The sequence below is a fragment of the Acipenser ruthenus genome, chromosome 41 (genome assembly GCF_902713425.1).
Source record: "Acipenser ruthenus chromosome 41, fAciRut3.2 maternal haplotype, whole genome shotgun sequence".
NCBI lineage: Eukaryota > Metazoa > Chordata > Actinopteri > Acipenseriformes > Acipenseridae > Acipenser > Acipenser ruthenus.
This window is the reverse complement of record NC_081229.1, coordinates 9,704,898-9,714,037: the sequence shown is the minus strand read 5'-3', so window position 1 is coordinate 9,714,037 and position 9,140 is coordinate 9,704,898.

Sequence of the window (9,140 nt, the reverse complement as noted above, 5' to 3'; positions counted from 1 at the left end):
TATTATTTATTGCAGATTTCTTTCGAGCAACATGTTCTAACATTTGTTACAGATTTGGAACATACCCAGTAATCTCTGCATGTAGGAATACCTCCTAAGAGAACACTTTTTGATATAGACTGACTACACAGGGGAAAGTTGACAGAGATTCATTTTTATTTTTTCACTCTGCTATTTTATTATTATTATTATTATTATTTGTTTATTTAGCAGACGCCTTTATCCAAGGCGACTTACAGAGACTAGGGTGTGTGAACTATGCATCAGCTGCAGAGTCACTTACAATTACGACTCACCCGAAAGACGTAACACAAGGAGGTTAAGTGACTTGCTCAGGGTCACACAGTGAGTCAGTGGCTGAGGTGGGATTTGAACCGGGGATCTTCTGGTTCCAAGCCCCTTTCTTTAACCACTGGACCACACAGCCTCCTACATCTACATTGTGAATCTACAAGCTACATCTGTATTGTGAATGACTAGCGTATCATATCGGAGGCATGGATTAGTGATGAGACATTATCACTTTTACAAGTCAATTTGATTATCGAGTATCAGTTACGATTATTCTAATAACATCCTTCTAGGGGCAAAAAGTCACAAAAAGGTTCCTGATTATTATTTTTTTATTCTAATTAAACTACAATAAACTTCAGTAACTTTTTCAACAGCACTTTCAAACCTAGAAAACATACAGCATGCATTATATTGAAGTCAATACTAAAGCAGCATAAGCAATATATAAACCATACCACTTCACAGAAACCACTTTTAAATAAAGAAGAAAAGCACACACAATCTGACAATGCACTCTCATGCTCTCAACTGCCTGAATCTTCTCTTAAAGTCTTTCGAATCTCTTACACCCCAGGGAATTATGCACAGAAAAAAAAAATATCCAAAATGATGCAGTCTCTCTGAACAAGTGTGTGCAAAGTAACAAAACTATTGTGCAGTTGTATTGGGTCCTTCTCTCATACTGGATATGAAAATACTAGCATAAGTTGAAAAATAATAACTAGAAAACAATGGATTTTTTTCTAAATTCCATGATTGATATAAAGGAACACCAGCTCCTTCAGTTTGTCTTCCGAAAGAGAACGCCTCCGATCGGACAGGACAAGATTCCACAGCGAGGTGCTGCGCTCGGCATCGGCTGTATTTACTGCATCGATGTATCTGAAAGCTAATGTTTTCACATTAAGAAGACGGTCAGCTGTCGATGACCAAAACAAGTCAATGTCGAATTTCCCCTGTGGATCGCATCGGGCGTCACCTTCACAGTGTTCAAAGCAAAGCAATGAAAATCTTTTAGTCTCTCGTTTGCTGATATATTTGCAACGTGGGATCTTTGTCGTGGCATTTTCTGGCAGAATCAGTCAATGTTCCCTTTATCCTCAGTGGGTCAACTGCACTGAACTGAGAGCAGCGTAGTAACTGGGGATGATCCCGTGGTTAGTACGCAGCTCCGTACTAAACTAGTGCGCAAGTTAGATACCAATTGCAACGAACTTGGAGGCTGAAGTTAGTCCCCAGCTGCTTACTAAAAAAGGTATCAATTGCACCGAAGCCAAAAATAACTGCTGCTGCCCTCTAGAGGATACCAAGTACGGGACTAACTTAGTTTAACTCTTGCCATGGACTAAGAATTTTAGTATCGTACTAAGTGGAATAGTGGAAGACATGTGAAAGTCCCAGAATGTACTGGCAGTTTATTTTTGCTGAAATAATAATGTGTGCATATAATATACACACATATACAGTGCCTTGCAAAAGTATTCAGACCCCTGACCAATTCTCTCATATTACTGAATTACAAATGGTACATTGACATTTCGTTCTGTTTGATATTTTATTTTAAAACACTGAAACTCAAAATCAATTATTGTAAGGATGTCATTGGTTTTATGTTGGGAAATATTTTTAAGAAATAAACTGAAATATCTTGCTTGCATAAGTATTCAACCCTTGTGCTGTGGAAGCTCCCAGTTTACACCGATGAAAGAAATTGCCCTAACGAGGACACAATTACCTTACCATTGGCCTCCACCTGTGAACCATTAAAGTTGCTGTCACATTTTCTGCATAAAAACCCCACTGTTGAAGGATCATTGGTCAGGCTGTGAATCTGAAGGAAAATGAAGACCAAAGAGCATTCTATAGAAGATAGATATAAAGTAATACAAATGCATAGATCAGGGAAAGGGTACAAAATAATATCCAAGTGTTTGGCTATCCCAGTGAGCACAGTTGGATCAATAATCAGGAAGTGGAAGCTGCATCACACCACCCAGGCACTGCCAAGAAAAGGCCGTCCCTCAAAACTCAGCACTCAAACAAGAAGGAGACTTGTGAGAGAAGCCACAGAGAGGCCAACAATCACTTTGAAGGAGCTACAGAGTTCAGTGGCTGGGAGTGGAGTAATGGTGCACCAGTGAACCATATCAAGAGCTCTGTATAACACTGGCCTGTATGAGAAGGTGGCAAGAAAGAAGCCGTTACTCAAAAAGTACCATCTGAAAGCACGTCTGGAGTTTGCCAGAAAGCATGAGAGTGACCCAGCTGCGATGTGGGAAAAGGTTTTGTGGTCAGATGAGACCAAGACAGAGCTTTTTGGCCGACACTGTGTGCAAAGCTGGTACATACTTACCCCAAAAGACTTAAAGCTGTTATTGCAGCAAAAGGTGGCTCTACCAAATATTAATGTGTGGGGGTTGAATACTTATGCAAGCAAGATATTTCAGTTTGTTTTATTGTTCTTAAAAATATTTCCCAATCTCACCTTACAATAATTGATTTTGAGTTTCAGTGTTTTAAAATAAAATATCAAACAGAACGAAATGTCAATGTACCATTTGTAATTCAGTAATATGAGAGAATTGGTCAGGGGTCTGAATACTTTTGCAAGGCACTGTATATATACACACACACACACACACACACATATATATATACACACACACACATATATATATATATATATATCTCCCATGTTTGTGGCTCAGATGCCGGGAGCTGTTTAGGGTTATGTTGTCCTGGTTGCCACCTTGCTGGCTATTCAAGCCACAGTGAGCAGCCCCATCGTGTGCCACATAATCAGGGTGCCTCGGACAAACCATTTGAATGTTTTTTGTTTTTTTCTTTTGCACATTTTCAGTTAATCTTTTTTTTTTTTGGTTGCTTTTTTGTCCCTTTTGTATATATGACAATAATTGCTTTAATTTGTTCCAATTTCACGTATGACGTATACCTGTAACCTTTATAATTAAAGAGTTATAGCCACAAATCTAACAGTAAAAACATGTGAAAATAACTCGGACCCTATTATTAACCTCCTTGTGCTCCGTATTTCGGGTGAGACGCTGTGTATGCATAGTTCACACATACCCTATAGTCTCTGTAAGTTGCCTTGGATAAAGGCGTCTGCTAAACTAATTATTTATATATATATATATATATATATATATATATATATATATATAGGTCAGTTTACGCGTATTTCAAAATAAAAGTCTCAAATAATCTGCTAAAAAAATGCCTTTATTTTTGTTTATGTTGCTTATTGTATTTCTATTTGTTTGTATTTCTATTATATTATATATTTTGTATGTAAAAATCTGTCATGTGTATATTTCATACATTCCTGAAAAAATTAAGGATTGTAACTCAGTAAAAGGCGGGTGAAATGTAATGAAGAGACTCATAGTGAATAGAAAATAGGGTTGGTTGTGCCAGATTTACGTCCCTGCTATTGTTGCTGGGGTTTTAGTAGTGCTCGGGTGCTGAAAACACGACATTTTGACTGGTAGGTTGTGTATTTCAGACATTCCTGAAAAAATTAAAGATTATAACTCAATAAAAGGGGGTTAAATGTAACTAATTCACTCAAAAATAAAATAATGATTGTAACTAAAACAATAGGGATATTTTATTCTTTGTATGTTAATGTAACCCTGTTTAAGCTCCCTGTTGGTAGGTGGAAGTATTAGATTTTCTGACCCAGCTTATCGTTGACCTTGGGCTTTAAGATCTGTTGTGCCAGGAATACCATGGCTGTGCATGAAGGTTCGATACCTCTCAATATCTGAACACTTCCCCGTAACATGCTCAGATCTGTGGTGTACTGATGGTGTACATCTCAGTGATGACTGTGGAATGAATCTCCTTGCACAGCTCATGTGGTGTGCAGCTTACTGTTTACTGCACAAGAGACCAAACCAGCAACAACAGGTTTGCAGAGCAGTAAACCTGGCCTCACTCCACGTGTGGTTGTGAGAGGGTCAGCACCAGCGATCAGCAGGTTTGCAGAGCAGTAAACCTGGCCTCGCTCCACGTGTGGTTGTGAGAGGATCAGCACCAGCGATCAGCAGGTTTGCAGAGCAGTAAACCTGGCCTCACTCCACGTCTGGTTGTGAGAGGGTCAGCACCAGCGATCAGCAGGTTTGCAGAGCAGTAAACCTGGCCTCACTCCACGTGTGGTTGTGAGAGGGTCAGCACCAGCGATCACCACGTTTGCAGAGCAGTAAACCTGGCCTCACTCCAGGTGTGGTTGTGAGAGGGTCAGCACCAGTGATCAGCAGGTTTGCAGAGCAGTAAACCTGGCCTCACTCCACGTGTGGTTGCGAGAGGGTCAGCACCAGTGATCAGCAGGTTTGCAGAGCAGTAAACCTGGCCTCACTCCACGTGTGGTTGTGAGAGGGTCAGCACCAGCGATCAGCAGGTTTGCAGAGCAGTAAACCTGGCCTCACTCCACGTGTGGTTGTGAGAGGGTCAGCACCAGCGATCAGCAGGTTTGCAGAGCAGTAAACCTGGCCTCACTCCACGTGTGGTTGTGAGAGGGTCAGCACCAGTGATCAGCAGGTTTGCAGAGCAGTAAACCTGGCCTCACTCCAGGTGTGGTTGTGAGAGGGTCAGCACCAGCGATCAGCAGGTTTGCAGAGCAGTAAACCTGGCCTCACTCCACGTGTGGTTGTGAGAGGATCAGCACCAGTGATCAGCAGGTTTGCAGAGCAGTAAACCTGGCCTCACTCCACGTGTGGTTGTGAGAGGGTCAGCACCAGTGATCAGCAGGTTTGCAGAGCAGTAAACCTGGCCTCACTCCACGTGTGATTGTGAGAGGGTCAGCACCAGTAATCAGCAGAGCTGATCCTTTCCAGTGGGCCGAGGTGAAGCACGCTACCACCGAGAAGGCAGCGGAGGAGCTATTCCTGGCGATGATGTCTGTAAGTATTAAAACTTCATTTGTGTTGTTTTAATTTGATGTTCTTTGGCATTAGACAATAAAATATGCAAAACAATCTGAGTGATTGTCAGTTCTGTGCTATTATCTGAATTACATTTCCTCAATGTGTAGCTGAATTACATTACATTAACGTGGATTGTATATAAAAACAAAGTGAAGGGTGAACGGTCTTAAAAAAAGGTGTCTAATAAGGAAGTAGGGCTGATTACAGGTGAGGTGATGGAGAAGGAGGTAGGTAGGACTACAGCTCAGGTGAAGGAGGGAGGTAAGACTACAGGTGTGAAGCATGGAAGTAAGACTACAGGAGAGAGGTAGGACTGCAGGTGCAGGTGTGATGAATACACTAAACATTACACTGAATATTACTAAATTTAAGGGAGGAAGTCCAACCACAACCAAACACAAAAAACATAAAGGAAAAAAAGCAAATCCATTAGATTATACAGTAACTGCAAATGCCATTCATGATGTTAATCAAAGCAATAAAAAAAACAAACACATTTCAATTTTTAGGACTGACTGAAATACACAACCTACCAGCTAAAATGTCATGTTTTCAGCACCCGAGCACTACTAAAACCCCAGCAACAATAGCAGGGACGTAAATCTGACACAACCAACCCCATTTTCTATTCACTATGAGTCTCTTCATTACATTTCACCCCCCTTTTACTGAGTTACAATCCTTAATTTTTTCAGGAATGTCTGAAATACACAACCCTCTAGTTGCCAAGTACCATCACAAACTAAAAAGAGATTTAAACACATAGATAATACATTATTAGCAATGCATTTCTGAAGGTATGTAAGTCACATAGATTATTTTCGTGTTTTCACTTGAACAGCTATACTGTATGTTTGTACTCATTCACAGCATACCTTAGTATGTGTTAACAGAATCCTATAAGACACATCTTATTTCCATTAGTATGGGGGTCTACACCAGCAGTCATTAAAGGTACAAACTTGAATGAGATGGCTTAAAAAAACACATCAACACTAAAAAGAAAATGATCTTTTTATTTGCTCCAGCATCACCAGCAAAAATGGTTTTGTGCTGGTACCCACTGAGTGATGTGGAGCACTTTCTTGGTCTGTGGTGTGAACCACTGCCGTATAATGCAGAATCCATTGCTTACAATACAATAAGCTTCTACATTATTTTCATTTTAATCAGTTTATTTAAGTGAATGCACTTTTAATAACAGGATATGTGAAATAATATGATATCTTGTAACAATTGTAAGTCGCCCTGGATAAGGGTGTCTGCTAAGAAATAAATAATAATAATAATAATAATAATAATAATAATAATAATAAATCTTGTTTAAAAGCGTTTTTATATATATTTTTTATTATTAATAGTACTTTTTTCTATTTCTGTATTTTATTCTGTATTCTGCTTACCAAGTGCTTTGGGCTGCTTTTAATAATTGTACTGTATGTTTCTGTACTTCACTCTGCTGGATTCTGCTTGTAAAGCGCTTTGAGCCACTGTATTACACATTGATTGCACTATACAACTCGAGATTATTATTACATTGTTTAAGGCTGTGACTCCCAAATTATTATTATTTCAGAAGTAGCCTCTCTCATTCCTACAGAGCAAAATCAATTAATAAATAATAAATTACCTGGTGTTGAAGTCTTGGTCTCTGTTAAAATATATTAAGCCTAATAAATGATCATTTATCATCTTGTTTTTGCATTTATAGGTTACAGTAATTTATACAGTATATGCAAAAACAACTATATATATATATATATATATATACACACACATACAGGAGACCTTGGTCATTAATAACATTGTTAAAAATAATATTAATAATTAAATGAATAATGCATGATGAGCAATGTATACTTCTTGCTGCTGCTTTTACTGTCTCTTTCAGTCGTTATATGAGAGTGACAGGATGGAGGGACTTTTATTTTGGAAAAAAACAGCCGGTTTCGACATCGAGATGCGGAAGCAGCATACGCCGGAAGTGAAGTTGTTGCTAGCTTCACGGAGATAAAAACGTCGGTACCTTATTTTTTATTGATTAAATTGTTATATTTGAAATGGACTCGGTGTTGTTGATGACGTCACGCCTGTTCATTTAACAAACAAAGCGTCACAAACAAATAACCTTCAATTAAAATGAATAATACTGTAACTTACCTTTTAGTCTCGTCCACGCCTTACAAACGGGTATGTAATATCGTTTAACTAAACACACAAATATAAAATCCTCCGCAGGGCTCCGTGTTTACCTCCTGCTGTGTGTTTGAAACGCCAGCAGCGCCGCGTTCCCGGATGCAGTTTGTGCGCATGCTCCGAGGCGGAGGCTCTTCTTCTGGTTAATCTATAGGACGCATCCCATCTATTATATTAGATGATGAGCGCCCTCCATCTGTACTCCTTTGTGTGTCTTTGTTTCACTTTATTTTTCTGTCATCTTTATTTATTATAACTTCCCTTCTTTTCCTGTTTCCTTTATATATTTCGTCAGTATCCTTTCTCTATTCAGTCTCCCGTCATCTTTCCCCAGCAAGTTCTTTATATTGACTTCCTATACCTCCATTTCTCTCAGCCTCCTCTCCATTTTCCTTCTCTGCTCCTCATATTTCTCACACTTTAATAAATAATGTTCTACTGTTTCAGCTACTTTACATTTTTCACACTTTCCATCTTCATTTTTCTCCAGTCTTAAAAGATGTTCATTTAATGAACTCTGCCCAATCCTTAACCTATCCAACACTCTTTCCTCTTTCCTTCCCAACTCTTTGTTCACCCAACTGTTATTCACCTCTTTCTGGATATTATGATAAAACCTTCCATTTATGCTTTTAAGCTGAGTCTCAGCTGCTCCATCGAGCTCCATAGAGGCGCAGCGTCCATACAAAACTAAAACAAGAAAGAGTGCACATCCTTTTTTTATTTAACGGCTGTAATACATACAGTACTGTATCGATGCCTCTGTAATTTCCATTGATAAATCATTACAAAAATAACATCTTAGAGTTTTATTACACTTGATAATCGGTTCCCTTTTCTCTTTTGCAGTTGTAGTTTTTGTTTTGCACTTTGGAAACATGAATGAAAAGAAAAGATGAATATAATTGAAGTAGATTGTAAACCCGACACACACACACACACAGCTCACAATATTACAGCAGATACCAGGAAAAACCTATTCAGGTAACTGACAGTGTATTCATTATTTACAATCACTCTGCAATATCCATGTCTTCATCCTCTACGTCAGCCTCCTCCACTTTCCTATTCTCATACATGTCGCTGTTCGTGGTTGAATCATCTCCGCTGATGGCTGAATAGGGGAGGTTAGCAGGGTAATGTTCCTGCGTGGGGATAGGGAGACAGGCAGCACCAACGCGTTTAAGTTCAACACTAACCCTTAATAAAATGTTCTTCCTGTTATTAAGCAGTGGTATAATGGGAAGCAGTGGTAAATTGAAAATAACAGAAGCCAGTTTTTACTTTAGTGAAGTAGGCTACAATTTGTTTTTCATTAAAAACGTGTTTATTGAAATTAATGTTCAGCTTTCATATTGAAGCTTGTTGTGGGCGACTCATTCAATCAAACCCAGTAGTGTGGAATTTGCTTTAATCGTTCAAGACGTTTTTCAAATCAGGTAAGCTTATTTGTGTATAACAAACGACACAAGAGCGTGGCAGCCCTTCTATCGCAGCCAGTGTCATGTTTATAGCACGCAGCTGAAATGGTAACGTGACAGCGCTGTCTCTGTTTAGCGCACGCAAGAACGTGCAGAATGGATGGAACTCTGTTGAGAATTGGAAGACAACGCATTTGAAAGCAAAACATGTTATGACATTTTTAAATCTCATAGCTGAAGAGGTGCCGGCGCTATGCCTCGTCAAGCCCAGAGGTGCCGG